This window comes from Amblyraja radiata, chromosome 22, assembly GCF_010909765.2.
Source record: "Amblyraja radiata isolate CabotCenter1 chromosome 22, sAmbRad1.1.pri, whole genome shotgun sequence".
Taxonomy (NCBI): domain Eukaryota; kingdom Metazoa; phylum Chordata; class Chondrichthyes; order Rajiformes; family Rajidae; genus Amblyraja; species Amblyraja radiata.
In genome coordinates this window covers 31,662,360-31,677,662 of record NC_045977.1, presented here as the reverse complement: position 1 = coordinate 31,677,662, position 15,303 = coordinate 31,662,360, and positions in this window count along the sequence as shown.

Genomic DNA, 15,303 nt, shown 5'->3' with positions numbered 1-15,303 from the left:
GTGCTTGTCGGTATGGAGTTTGTACGTTCTCCCCGTGACCTGTGTGGGTTTCCTCGGTTTCCTCCCACACTCCAAAGACGTACAGGTTTGTAGGTTAATTGGCTTGATATAAATGTAAAAATTGTCCCCAGGGGTAGTGCGTAGGGTAGTGCGTTAAGGTGCGGGGATCGGTGGTCAGGGCGGATTCGGTGGGCCCAAGGACTTGGTGTTTCTGCGCTGTATCTCTGAACTAAAAAATGAAAACAAACTTTCTTCCCTTGGTTCTTCACTCTCTTTTCCAAACATCTTGTATCGGTGAGTTCTTAGATCCTTGCCATTCCCCGTTCCTGAGCCAGATTGCAAATAATATCACAATATCACAAACCCCATCTGATCAAATGTGCCGGCATCTCACCAACCTTATTCAATACACTTTTGTGTTTATATCCATGTACTGTGAACCTATGTTAGATCTCTTTGCACTCTTTGTCAGCCTGGTCCTGTTGAGTAACTCGGTCTGATACCATTCACCTTCCAATGCTTATGGACCGTTCTTATTCCTTATTCCAATGCTACCTTCCTATAACTAATGCCCACATCACAAATTGACTTCTTCATAAGAATATTGGTCTGAGCTCTTTTGAAGTGTAACCCATTTAGCCAGTGGAGGCCTGTAACATATTATAGATCCACTAGTCTGTAAAACCAGTACATATAACTCACAGGGGTCAAATTCATTAGGATGTACAAACATTGACTTGGCTCTAACAGATAGTTTACGAGGATTTAAAACAAATTGACAATTACTTTGCTCCAATAAAACAATGAATTTGCTCGAATATAAAATGTATAAATTGGAAGGTGTAAGTCCTTGAGGATATAAAAAGGTGTAAAATCACTAGAATATAAAATAAATAGAGTAAAATTGCCCATTGTAAATCCATCAAGAGATTGAAAGGGGGAACTGGCAAGATATCTGGTGGGAGGGTTTCATGTAGTAAGACTACAGGGGGAAACGATGTTACGATCAGATAGAGTAGCAAGAAGATCACAACTAAGGTTGAAGGTCCGAGGGAAATAGTCTTATTAAAAAATAAACTTTATAACATAAACAGGGTGGCACAGTTGCACGCGTTGCTGCCTTACAGAGCCAGAGACCCCGGGTTCGATCCTGACTACGGGTGCCGTCTGCACAAAGTTTGTACGTTCGCCCTGTGACCGCGTGGGTTTTCTTTGCGTGCTCCTGTTTCCTCCCACACTCCAAAGACACAGGATTGTAGGTTAATTAGCTTCTGTTAATTGTAAACCATCCCTAGTGCGAAGAATAGTGCTAGTGTACGGGGTGATCGCTGGTCGGCACGGACTTGCTGGGCCGAAGGGCCTGTTTCCAGTCTGTATCTCTAAAGTCTAAACTTTGTTCATTAAAAATATATACCGGTAATGCAATTGAAACAGTGCATGCCTTTCTTTACTTCCACAGAGTCGTCGAACCAACCCATTCTATTAACATGAAGGAAAGCCATCGCAACAACCAAGTGGGCCAATGTGAAGGGCGTAGTGATCTGCAGGATTAGTGTCAGGGAGATCAAGAGATCTAAAGGGCCAGTGATCCAAGTGAGTCGAGCCATCCAATGTTCCCAGCTAACCCAACGTCCCAGTGTGTTGAGGATCCTGGATCCAAGGTCCAGTAATCCAAGTTCCTCACAATCTATGAGTTGCAATAAACCAAGGAATCCAAGAAGGTTCATTTCTTTTGAGGATTCGAGTCCCCAGTGATCTGAATACATGAGTGACCTCAGGCCGGCAGTGATCGAAGGATCTCAGTGGCCCAGGGCACCAACAACCCAGGACATTGACATGGCAATGAAACAACACTGACTGGTGACCAGCAACTCCAGAGCATTAAATGACCACCAGGGGCGCCGGGGAGATGGCTGCCCTGCCGGCAGTCTGTTCGTATTTTCTTTCTTTTTGTTATTTTTTAGTACGTTAAAAGTTTGTTTTAATGTTCTTCGGTTTGTTTTATGTGGTGGGAGGGGGGAGGGGATTGGGGGAAACTTTTTTTCAAGTTGATACCTTCCCGGAGATGTGATCAATTTGCGGATCGCATTCTCCGGGCTCTGCGGCCTACCATCGATGGAGCTGGAAGCCTCCTCGTACTGTCGTGAGCCCCACCGCGGGACGCGGACTTAACATCGGAGCTGATCCCTTGCCTGGGATCGCTCCCACCGCGACCACCCCCGAATCACCATCAAAGCCTCGCAGTCTCGGGTGAGGCTAGTCGGGAGCTCCAACGTCGCAGAAGGTGCGACCAGCCCCGACGCGAGGTTCGATCACCCGGCGCGGGGGAGCTGACATCCCCCCGATGCGGGAGCTGATCGCCTCGACGTGGAGGACCCGAACGCCGCCGGCTACGGGAGCCAAGACCATCCTGTCTACGGGGGCTCGAGGCCCATGACCGAGGAAGAACAAAAGGAGCTTTATTTTGCCTTCCATCACAGTGAGGAATGTGTAGGAGTCACTGTGGTGGATGTTCATGTTAAAATGTGTTTTTTTGAGTGATCTGTTGCTTTTAATTGTGTGACTGACCTGGCCAGTGAAATTCCTCGTATGTTGCGAAACATACTTGGTGAATAAAGTGTGATTCTGATTCTGATTCTGATTAAAGGTTAGGCAAGCAATCAATATGTGCTGGGAGTTAACTTCTCCAGTAGAACCAATGGAGAAAAGGGCAAGAATCACATCATCAATTAAACGGAAACAAGCCTGACAAGTGTTAATAATAAAAGCAGAAGAATACCAGGAAACGAGTGCCCAGGATCACTCCCGAAATTATATTTAAAGGTTAGATGAAGACAAATGATTTTCGTGGGTCTGTACAGACAGTGGTTGAGGTGCCTGGGTATCGGCTGATTGTAACTGCCTGGAGGTGAAGGATTGTACGTGACAGAAGGGGGAACTAAGCAATTGTAACCAGCACAGATGTTTGGGGCAACCTGATTTTTCTGTTTACAGTGTGAGCTAACAAGAAACAGACAGAATGTAACACAGACAAACAGAGCGACTGAGAGACATCACCACCAGACAGGCAGAGATAGAGAGACATCGAAACATAGAAAATAGGTGCAGGAGGAGGCCATTCAGCCCTTCGAGCCAGCACCGCCATTTATTGTGATCATCCCCAATCAATAACCTGTGCCTGCCTTCACCTCATATCTCTTGATTCCACTAGCCCCCTGGAGCTCTATCTAACTCTTGAGATTGAGGGGGGATCTTATAGAAACTTACAAAATTCTTATTGAATGGCGGTGCAGGCTCGAAGGGCCGAATGGCCTACTCCTGCACCTAATTTCTGTTTCTATGTCTATGTATGTTAAGGGGTTGGACAGGCTAGATGCAGGAAGATTGTTCCCGATGTTGGGGACCCCAGGACAAGGGGTCACAGCTTAAGGATAGAGGGGAAATCCTTTAGGACCGAGATGAGAAAAACCTTTTTCACACACAGAGTGGTGAATCTCTGGAACTCTCTGCCACAGAAGGTAGTTGAGGCCAGTTCATTGGCTATATTTAAGAGGGAGTTAGATGTGGCCCTTGTGGCTAAAGGGATCAGGGGATATGGAGAGAAGGCAGGTACGGGATACTGAGTTGGATGATCAGCCATGATCATATTGAATGGCGGTGCAGGCTCGGAGGGCCGAATGGCCTACTCCTGCACCTAATTTCTATGTTTCTATGTTTCTCTTAAGTCCATCCAGTGACTTGGCCTCCACTGCCCTCTGTGGCAGGGAATTCCATAAATTCACAACTCTCTGGGTGAAAAAGTTTTTTCTCACCTCAGTCTTAAGTGGCCTCCCCTTTATTCTAAGACTGTGGCCCCTGGTTCTGGACTCGCCCAACATTGGGAAAATTTTTCCTGCATCCAGCTTGTCCAGTCCTTTTATAATTTTATATGTTTCTATAAGATCCCCCTCATCCTTCTAAACTCCAGTGAATACAAGCCTAGTCTTTTCAATCTTTCCTCATATGACAGTTCCGCCATCCCAGGGATCAATCTTGTGAACCTACGCTGCACTGCCTCAATCACAAAGATGTCCTTCCTCAAATTAGGAGACCAAAACTGTACACAATACTCCAGATGTGGTCTTATCAGAGCCCTAGACAACTGCAGAAGAACCTCCCTACTCCTTTACTGAAATTCTCTTGTTATAATAATAATAATAAATTTTATTTATTGGGCGCCTTTCAGACATCTCAAGGACACCTTACATAGGTTAACAGGAAATATAAACATATAATCAGAATAAAATAAATAATAAAGGCATCACAGAAACACAAATTAAAAACAGAATTCAGTCCAAAAACAAAAATCAAAAACACAATGTGAAGAGAGAGCAGCGGCAGCTAAAGCGCGCCAGCGTCCACTCTCCCTTCACGGCAGCCATCTTGGACAAAGACTAACAGGATTACCTTACAGACAAAAAATCATCCCCCCACAATGGATACCACTGTGGGGGAAGGCACAATGTCCAGTCCCTATCCCAGGTTCACCCCAAAGTCAGGCCTATTGAGGCCACCGCAATTGCCTCTACGGAGGCCCGATGTTCCTGGCCGTTCTCACCGGGTGGTCTTGCCCCGGCGTCGGGAGAGTCCTCTCAGCGGCTGGGCCACCTGGAACGGCCGCTATCTAGCTGGAGACCGCGGCTTCCGAAGCCGACAAGGCCGCGCCGGTTTGGAGCTCCCAGGCTCCCGATGTTGAAATCGGCGCCGCCCGCTCCGCTCAGCAGACCCGCAGCCCGGAGGTGTTGAACACGGCGGTCACAGCTCACCGGAGCTCCAGCGCGTCGATCCAGCACGGCGACCCAGGCAAGGCATCGCCCGCTCCGCTCCGCGATAGCGCTCCAGCGCTGTGCCGCCACCGAGGCCGAGGTGCTGGGCGGTCCCTGCCAGGAAACGGCGCTCCAAGCCCGCTGGTAGGCCATGAGGACGGATCGACGGGCAGCCCGGAGAAAAAGCTGCCTCACCGACCAGGTAGGGACCTAGAAGTATAATTAACCCCTACCCCCCACATTAAAAAGTCCATATCCCCTACGGACAAAAAACAGGACTCACTATGAAGGCCAACATTCCATTAGCTTTCTTCACTGCCTGTTGTACCTGCACGCCAACTTTCAGTGATTGGTGTACAAGGACACCCAGGTCTCGCTGCACCTCCCGCTTACCTAACCTAACCCCATTGAGATAATAATCTGACTCCTTGTTTCTGCTGCCAAAGTGGATTACCTCACATTTATCTATATTATACTGCATCTGCCATGCATCTGCCCACTCACTCAACCTGTCCAGGTCACCATGCAACCTCCTAACATCCTCTTCACAGTTCACACTGCCACCCAGCGTTGTGTAATCCGCAAACCTGCTAGTGTTGCTACTAATTCCCTTTTCCAAATCATTAATATATATGGTAAACAGTTGCGTCCCCAACACCGAGCCTTGCGGCACTCCACTCGCCACTGCCTGCCATTCTGAAAAGGACCCGTTCACTCCTACCCTTTGCTTCCTGTCTGCCAACCAATTTTCTATCCATGTCAACACTCTTCCCCCAATACCATGTGCTCTAATTTTAGTCACCATATCAGGGACCTTATCAAAGGCTTTCTGAAAGTAGATACACTACATCCACTGGCTCCCTTCATCCATTTTACTTGTCACAACCTCAAAAAAGATTAGGCAAGCATGATTTCCCTTTCATAAATCCATGTTGACTTGGACTAATCCTTTCACTGCTATCCAAATGCCCCATTATTACCTCTTTAATAATTGACTCCAGCATCTTTCTCACCACCGAAGTCAGGCTAACTGGTCTGTAATTCCCCGTTTTCTCTCTCTCTTTCTTGAAGAGTGGGATAACATTAGCTATCCTCCAATCCACAGGAACTGATCCTGAATCTATTGAACATTGGAAAATTATCACCGATGCGTCCACTATTTCCAGAGCCACCTCCCTGAGGACCCTGGGATGCAGACCATCAGGCCCAGGGGATTTATCATCCTTCAGTCCCATTAGCCTACCCAATACTATTTCTCGTCTAATGAAAATTTCTTTCAGTTCCTCGACCCCCTTAGATCCTCTGTCCTGCAGTACATCTGGGAGATTGTTTGTGTCCACCTTAGTGAAGACAGATCCGAAGAACCTGTTCAACTCTTCTGCCATTTCCTTGTTACCCATAATAATTTCACCCGCGTCTGCCTTCAAGGGACCCACATTTGACTTTGCTACTCTTTTTCCCTTAACATATCTAAAGAAACATCAGCACAAGACAGAGAGAGACAGAGGGACTGCAACACCAGACAGAGGGAGAGAGACGGAGAGAGGGAGAGGGGAAGAGGGGGAAGGGAGGGAAGAGAGGGGGAGAGAGAGAGCGGGGGAAGGGGAGAGAGGGGGAGGGGGGAGGGAGGGAGAGAGGGCGGGAGAGAGGGAGAGAGGGAGGTAGTGAGAGAGGGGGAGAGGGAGAGGGAGAGGGAGATATATATATATATATATATATGATGGTAGCAGGATGGATAGAAACACGATGGAGAGGTGATGGTGGGGAGATGGAAGTGGTGTCGATGCAGTGTTGTATACTTGTAGTGGGGGAAACAACGGAGAATTCACTGTGGATACATCATGTCAGATGGGAGAGGGGTTCTATTGGAGAGATTATAGGTGATGGTGGGCAGCTGCCAGTGGTGAAGAATTGGTGAAAAGGCATTGGTAGGAGATAGGCAAAGATAATTTTTGTGTGCAGCAAGCAGTTTAAATGTGAAAGCTCCTGACTGTGCCATTTACAGCAGTGTTTGGTATCCGAGACCATGGCAGGCCTGTGGCTGTGATTGAGGTGGGGACTGGGGTGAAGGACTTCCACCTGGATGTAAAATGGGAGAGCAGCCAAAATCAAATGAGGAGGCAGCACGGTGGCGCAGCGGGAGAGTTGCTGCTTTACAGCGCCAGGGACCTGGGTTCGATCCTGACTACGGGTGCTGTCTGTACAGAGTTTGTGCGTTCTCCCCTGTGACCACGTGTTGTATCCCTGAAGTCTAAAGTCGAAACTGGGACTTTGCCTTTGGCTGCTTCACCAGGCCATTAGCAGTCCAGCACTGAATAACTGAGCAATGAAAGTCATTGATGATGCAGCATGTATTGCCGGGTGGGGGGGGGGGAATTGTATTCCAGCTGCTTACATGAAGGCAGATCATAAAACGATGTCAGTGGAAGTCAGTGATCTGATGCACACTCACGGTGAAGAGTTTTTCCTTAACAGTAGGATATTAACTGAAGTCCCTACTGGTGTGTCGGAAGGATGCTATGAGGATGCAGGGTGACTTGGACAGGTTGGGTGAGTGGGCAGATGCATGGCAGATGCAGTTTAATGTGGATAGATGTGAGGTTATCCACTTCAGTGGCAAAAACAGGAAGGCAGATTATTATCTGAATGGTGTCAAGTTAGGAAAAGGGGAAGTACAACGAGATCTGGGTGTACTTGTTCATGAGTCACTGAAAGTAAGCATGCAGGTACAGCAGGCAGTGAAGAAAGCTAATGGCATGTTGGCCTTCATAACAGGAGGAGTTGAGTATAGGAGCAAAGAGGTCCTTCTGCAGTTGTACAGGGCCCTGGTGAGACCATACCTGGAGCATTGAGTGCAGTTTTGGTCTCCAAATTTGAGGAAGGACATTCTTGCTATTGAGGGAGTGCAGCGTAGGTTCACATGGTTGATTCCCGGGATGGCAGGACTGTCATATGTTGAGAGAATGGAGCGGCTGGGCTTGTATACACTGGAATTTAGAAGGATGAGAGGCTATCTTATTGAAACATATTATTAAGGGATTGGACATGCTAGAGGCAGGAAACATGTTCCCAAAGATGGGGGAGTCCAGTGCCAGGGGCCACAGTTTAAGAATAAGGGGTAGGCAATTTAGAACAAACTTTTTCACCCAGAGAGTTGTGAATCTGTGGAATTCTCTGCCTCAGAAGGCAGTGGAGGCCAATTCTCCAGATGCTTTCAAGAGAGAGTTAGTCAAGGGATATGGGGAGAAGGCAGGAACGGGGTACTGATTGGGGATGGTCAGCCTTGATCACAGTGAATGGCAGTGCTGGCTCAAAGGGCCGAATGGCCTACCCCTGCACTTATTGTCTATTGTCTATTGTCTCCCTCAAACAGACGTCAGCAGGTCAAGTTTGCTGCGAAAGAAAATAGCCTTGGCTGGTTGGAAGTAATCCGATTTCGGTTTGCCTGGTTTCCATGGAGACTTTAAAGCTGGACTAGGGGAAATGTGGTTCAGTCAGTTGTTGCTGAGCTGTTGAGCTGCTGAGATGGAGATGTGTTAATAATAATAATAATACATTTTATTTATGGGCGCCTTTCAAGAGTCTCAAGGACACCTTACAAAAATTTAGCAGGTAGAGGAAAAACATGTAAGGGGAATGAAATAAATAGTAGAGACATGACTAGTACACAAAGTAAAGACAGAATACAATTCAAAACACAATATGAGGCAATTAATGCACAGATGAAAAGGGAGGGGGACGTGGGGCTAAGGATAGGCAGAGGTGAAGAGATGGGTCTTGAGGCGGGACTGGAAGATGGTGAGGGACACGGAATTGCGGATCAGTTGGGGGAGGGAGTTCCAGAGCCTGGGAGCTGCCCTGGAGAAGGCTCTGTCCCCAAAACTGCGGAGGTTGGACTTGTGGATGGAGAGGAGACTGGCTGATGTGGATCTGAGGGACCGTGAGGGTTGGTAGGGGGAGAGGAGGTCAGTGAGATATGGGGGGGCCAGATGGTGGAGGGCTTTGTAGGTGAGGATCAGGATTTTATAGGTGATCCGGTGGGAGATGGGAAGCCAGTGAAGTTGTTTGAGGACTGGAGTGATGTGATGCCAGGATTTGGTGTGGGAGATGAGTCGGGCGGCTGCGTTCTGGACCAGTTGGAGTCGGTTGATGTAGGTGGAGCTGATGCCAAGGAGAAGTGAGTTGCAATAGTCCAGTCGGGAGGAGATGAAGGCATGGATGAGTCTTTCAGCAGCGGGAGGTGTGAGAGAGGGTCTGAGTTTGGCGATGTTGCGGAAATGAAAGAAGGAGGTTTTAATGACATGGTGGATGTGAGGCTCAAGGGAGAGGGTGGAATCAAAGATCACGCCAAGGTTGCGGGCCTTGGGAGATGGGGAGACAGTGGTGCCGTCGATGGTGAGAGTGGGGTTATTGATTTTGCTGAGTGTGGCTTTGGAGCCTATGAGGAGGAATTCTGTCTTATCGCTGTTGAGTTTGAGGAAGTTATGTTGCATCCAGGTTTTTATAGCTGACAAACAGGAGTTGATATGGGAGAGGGGGGGGTTGTGGGGGGATTTGGTGCCGAGGTAGATCTGGGTGCCATCGGCGTAACAGTGGAAGTCCAGGTTGTAGTGGCGGAGTATCTGATCAAGGGGGAGGATGTAGATGATGAAGATGAGGGGGCCGAGTACGGAGCCTTGGGGAACGCCTTGAGTGACTGTGGCTGTAGCAGAGGTGTGGTTGTGGAGAGAGATGAAGTGGGATCTGTTGGAAAGGTAGGAACGGAGCCAGCTGAGTGCAGAACCTTCAATGCCGAGGTCCTTGAGTCTGGTGAGCAGGATGTTATGGTTCACTGTATCGAAGGCTGCGCTCAGGTCAAGGAGGATGAGGATGTTGAGGGAACCAGTGTCAGCAGAGGTGAGGAGGTCGTTGAGGACTTTGAGGAGAGCAGTTTCTGTGCTATGGAGGGGGCGAAAGCCAGATTGGAGGGGTTCGAATAGGTTATACGCAAGGAGGTGGGAATGAAGTTGTGACGCAACGATACGCTCCAGGGTTTTTGAAAGAAAGGGGAGGTTTGAGATTGGGCGATAGTTAATGAGAGAGGAGGGATCAAGACCAGGTTTCTTTAAGATTGGTGTGACAGCAGCAGTTTTAAAAGCGGAGGGGACAATTCCTTGGGACAATGAGGAGTTGAAGAGATTAGTGAGGTAGGGGCAGAGAACGGGGAGGCAGGACTTCAGCAGGGGAGTGGGGAGAGGGTCGAGGGACCAGGTAGTGGGTTTGGAAGAGCTGATGAGTTTGGAGATTTCAGTAGGGGTGACCAGGTCAAACTGGGAGAGGAAGCAGTGTGGAGGAGGGGTAAGGAGGTCAGTGGAGATGTTGAAAGGAGGGGCCTTGGTAGGTGGTGGAGTAGATGCTGGGGAGTCGGGTACAGGGGATAAAGATTGATAGATGGTGCTGATTTTATCAGCGAAAAAGTGGAGGAATGAGTTGCAGAGATCCGCAGTAGAGGTAGGGAGAGTGTTGGCTCGAGGCTTGAGGAGGTTGCCCACTGTGGAGAAGAGGGTTCTGTGGTTTAGGCAGGGATCAGTGCATATGGAGGAGAGGTAGGCAGATTTTGCAGCAATGAGGGCATCTTTGTAATCAGTGAGGTGGAGTTTGTAAGCTTCAAGGTGGACTGTGAGAGATGATTTCTTTGTGAGTCGTTCAAGTCGGCGACCAGTCTGTGTCAGTTTACGAAGTGCAGGTGTGTACCAGGGTGAAGATGTGTTGAAAGTTACGGTTCTTGTTTTGAGGGGGGCCATAGTGTTAAGGGAGGTAGACAAGGTGGAGTTGAGATGGTTTGTGAGATCATCAGGTGAGATGGGGGCTGAGTCCAGGGGGAGAGAGGTGGAGAGGAGGTCAGAGAGATGGAGGGGATCAATGGATTTTAGATTATGGAAGGTGATTTCTCGGAGGAAGCGGGGGCGAGGTGTCGGAGAAGGGATGGTGAACCGTATAAGCTTATGATCTGAGAGGGGGAAGAGGCATGGATGGAGGTCGAGTACCGGTTGATTTGTGGAGCAGACCAGAAGCCTTCCTGCTCTGGCCAGGAAACATTCCAGCTCTGGGTCTCACGAACCTCTCTCTGTCCCATTATCAGCTCAGGTCACCACTTCCAGCCGTGGGTTCGGAAGCCCAGCAGTCCAGCGATGGCCCTGTGGCTCCATTCCAGCTGTAAGCCCATGAGTCTACTCCAGCTGTGTGCCCGTGGCACAATTCCAGCTGTGTGCCCAGATCCACCCACTGCCATGGCTCACCGCTCACCTCCCCTTGAGTGTGCATGGTGATCTGGAGAACGCTACACTGGTTTTGGCTCAGACTGTGAAAACTGCAGACTGTTCATCCATGGTGGTTGCAGCTGCTGAGCCTAGAAAGCAAGGGGATTAATTTCCCATTGATCTGTCTTTGCTACCAGCTAATTAGGCTTTCCCAAATCTTTAGTGGCTTCCGCGTGGAAAGTCATACCTTTGACTCGTCCCAACATGTTCCAGGTTTAAGGCTATTCTACACAAGACAAGAATGACCACTGTTGCCTCCCTTGCTTCTCCCATTGGGAATGAGCTCGAAGAGCTGCCAATGTACAGAGCAATCAGGTTGTAAGTGTGACTGAATCCTTCCCTGGGTAGTTTGAAATAAAACAGATTAAGGGATTGGACAGGCTAGATGCAGAAAATTTGTTTCAGAAGTTGGGGGTGTCCAGAACCATGGGTCATAGTTTAAGAATAAGGGGTAGGCCATTTAGGACTGAGATGAGGGGGAAAAAATTCACCCGGAGAGTTGCGAATCTGTGGAATTCTCTGCCACAGAAGGCAGTTGAGGCCAATTCACTGGATGTTTTCAAGAGTGAGTTAGATATAGCTCTTAGGGCTAACAGAATCAAGGGATATGGGGAGAAAGCAGGAACGGGGTGTAATGTCTTCTGTAAGATCTTGTCGTGACTAGCACAATGAATACACGTCCAACATCTTGTAAGAAGAGTTTATTCTACAATCAACTGAAACTTCCAGAAGGTCACTTGACCTCAGTCACGAGGCACAGGCACATTTGCCAGCTTCTGCTCTTGGCCTCTAGGGGCGCTGGCATTTACATTACATATACATCACATCTCCCCCTTCAATTTAATTACATCACACGGGGTACTGATTTTGGATGTTCAGCTATGATCATATTGAATGGCGGTGCAGGCTCGAAGGGCCGAATGGCCTACTCCTGCACCTATTTTCTATGTTTATATTTTTCTATACAGATTGCCTCAGGGCTTCATAATATATACTTTTGATTCCACCTTCATCAGCAGTTGAACAAAATAGCACCCAAACCATGGTCCATGGTATTTAACTCCTTGGGGCCCCAATATAATTGCAGATCAACACGATGATAGAAACTAAAGCCAAAGTGGAATGATTCTGAAACATTATTAACAGGAGAACATGCCGCCCATAGGGTCATATTTGTGAAGTCGAATCCCATTGCAATTAAGCTCTAACAGGTGGAGATGGTTTCAGGACACACAGCATTTTAGTCCATGGTTAGTTTAGTTTAGAGATACATTGTCTCTCAGATAATTTGCAGTGGGCAATTAACCTACAAACTTGCAGGTCTTTGGAGTGTTGGAGGAAATCAGAGCACCAGGAGAAAACCAGAAGGAAGAACATTCTTGCTATTGAGGGAGTGCAGCGTAGATTTACAAGGTTAATTCCCGGGATGGCAGGACTGTCATATGCTGAGAGAATGGAGCAGCTGGGCTTGTACACTCTGGAGCTTAGAAGGATGAGAGGGAATCTCACTGAAACATATAAGGGTGTTCAGGGTTTGTGTCATCCGCAAACTTGGTGATGTTACATTCTGTCTGAAGAAAGGCTTCGACCCGAAACGTTACCCATTCCCTCTCTCCAGAGATGCTGCCTGAACCTTAATAACTGAATATTTCTGGAATACTGAGAGCCATATTTCATTTTAACCAAGCAGAATTTATCTTCCCAAGCATCTTGGAACTTTAAGTGCTCACTAAAATGTTGTCGCTTCTTTTTCTCTGATCTGTCTCTCAACCCTGCTCTCATTATCCTGTCAGATCTCACTGCTTCCAGCACACATTTTTCCTCAAAGTTTTTAGCCTTCTCGATGTCCCTGCTATTCTTGACCGTTGCAGTTGTTGGTTCCCCTGTAGTTTCCTCGCACCTCACCTTGTGATTTAACAAAGTTAATATTTTTTTTGCTCACAGACACACACAAACATGCACACACACGCACCCGCACACACACAAACATGCACACACACGCACACCCGCACACACACAAACATGCACACACACGCACACACACAAACATGCACACACACGCACATCCGCACACACACGCACATCCGCACACACACAAACATGCACACACACGCACCCGCACACACACAAACATGCACACACACAAACATGCACACACACACACTTGCACACACACAAACATGCACACACACGCACACCCGCACACACACAAACATGCACACACACGCACCCGCACACAAACATGCACACACACGCACACCCGCACACACAAACATGCACACACACGCACCCGCACACACACAAACATGCACACACACGCACCCGCACACACACAAACATGCACACACACGCACCCGCACACACACAAACATGCACACACACGCACCCGCACACACACAAACATGCACACACACGCACACCCGCACACACACAAACATGCACACACACGCACCCGCACACGCACGCAAAGAGAGAAATACAGTCTTGCCAATACATTTCTGACAATAAACTGTGCTAACACAGTTTAAAATAGACAATAGACAATAGGTGCAGGATTGGGCCATTCGGCCCTTTCAAGCCAGCACAGCCATTCAATGTGATCACGGCTGATCATCCTGCAGATGCTGGCTTCAAGGCTGTAAATTACTTGATGGCTTTCTTTTTTCCAAAAGGTCTCTCGCTTAGGATGGATTTAAGAGTGTTGTGGCGAACATACTCCTGGCCTTCGGAGGCTGCTAGCTGGCACACTTGGTTGTGAACAGTGCCTTCACTTGCAAGGGCAGCAGAATTTGACCTGGCCCCAGCAAGTCTTTTAGGAAGCTTCTCAGTTTAGGTGTGCATCACACGGAACAGCTCCTGGAATGCAGGGTCCTGAGCTATTGAGTAAGTTGGGAGAGCAATTGGGGATGATACCCTTGCGTGTCTCTTCACACCCCCTTTGCAACATGGCATCCCAGCCGAAGATGGGTCGGACTTGGCCGTGTCACTGCCTTGAGTTAGAGGCAGATGCATTTATTTTCACTGCAGTGGAACAATCTTCCACACCGTTATCCAAGGTATATCATGGTGCCAACACTTTTTTTCATCGGGTCCTTATCATAAGGTAATCTGCCTCATCCTGTGTACCTGTTGATACCTGTCTCATCCAAGTATAAAACTGTGGTCCCCCCTCTCCTGTGCCTTTAGCACCCCAACTATATTTCAGGACGAGCACTATCAGATTTTCTTTTTGGACAATAGACAATAGACAATAGGTGCAGGAGTAGGCCATTTGGCCCTTCGAGCCAGCACCGCCATTCAATGTGATCATGGCTGATCATCCCCAATCAGTACCCCGTTCCTGCCTTCTCCCCATATCCCCTGACTCCGCTATTTTTAAGAACCCTATCTAGCTCTCTCTTGAAAACATCCAGAGAACCTGCCTCCACCGCCCTCTGAGGCAGAGAATTCCACAGACTCACCACTCTTTGTTCTGAGAAGGTCCTCTTCACCTGGACCAGTTGAGAAGGTAAAGTCCAAGTTGCTGGAATGGCTTATGACATCCCTCACCCCTACCCATACCCTCACCCTTGAGAAGGAATAAAGACATCTTCCACAAATGAGTATCTGGACAGAAAGGATGAAATAAATCAGATGAAGATCAGAGACACCCGATAACTGATGAGTCCTGGATGATGCAGGAAAAGACACAAAGTGCTGGAGTAACTCAGCGGGTCAGGCAGCATCTCTGGGGAACATGGTTAGGTGATGCTTTGGTTCGGGACTCTTCTTCATGATGTAGGGTTGTTTTTAATGTAAACACAGCATTGAGAATATGGAGCTTGGAAGAGGCTTGGACGGAATGGGCTTTCTGCTGTCGGCAGCACAATGGCAATGGCCGTCAACTTTGTTCCGTGGCCTGTGTTAGATACAGATCTGGTAAGCCTTTCAGGTGGCACAGTGGCGCAGGGGTAGAGTTGCTGCCTCACAGTGCCAGGGACCCAGATTCGATCCTGACTACGGGTGCTGTCTGTAAGGAATTTGTACGTTCTCCCTGTGACCATGTTGGTTTCCTCCGAGTGCTCCTGTTTCCTCTCACACTCCAAAGACAAGCAGTTCTGTAGGTTAATTGGCTTCTGTAAAATTGTCCCTAGAGTGTGGGATTGTGCTGGTGTATGGGTGATTGCTGGTCAGCGTGGACTCGGTGGGCCGATGAGCCT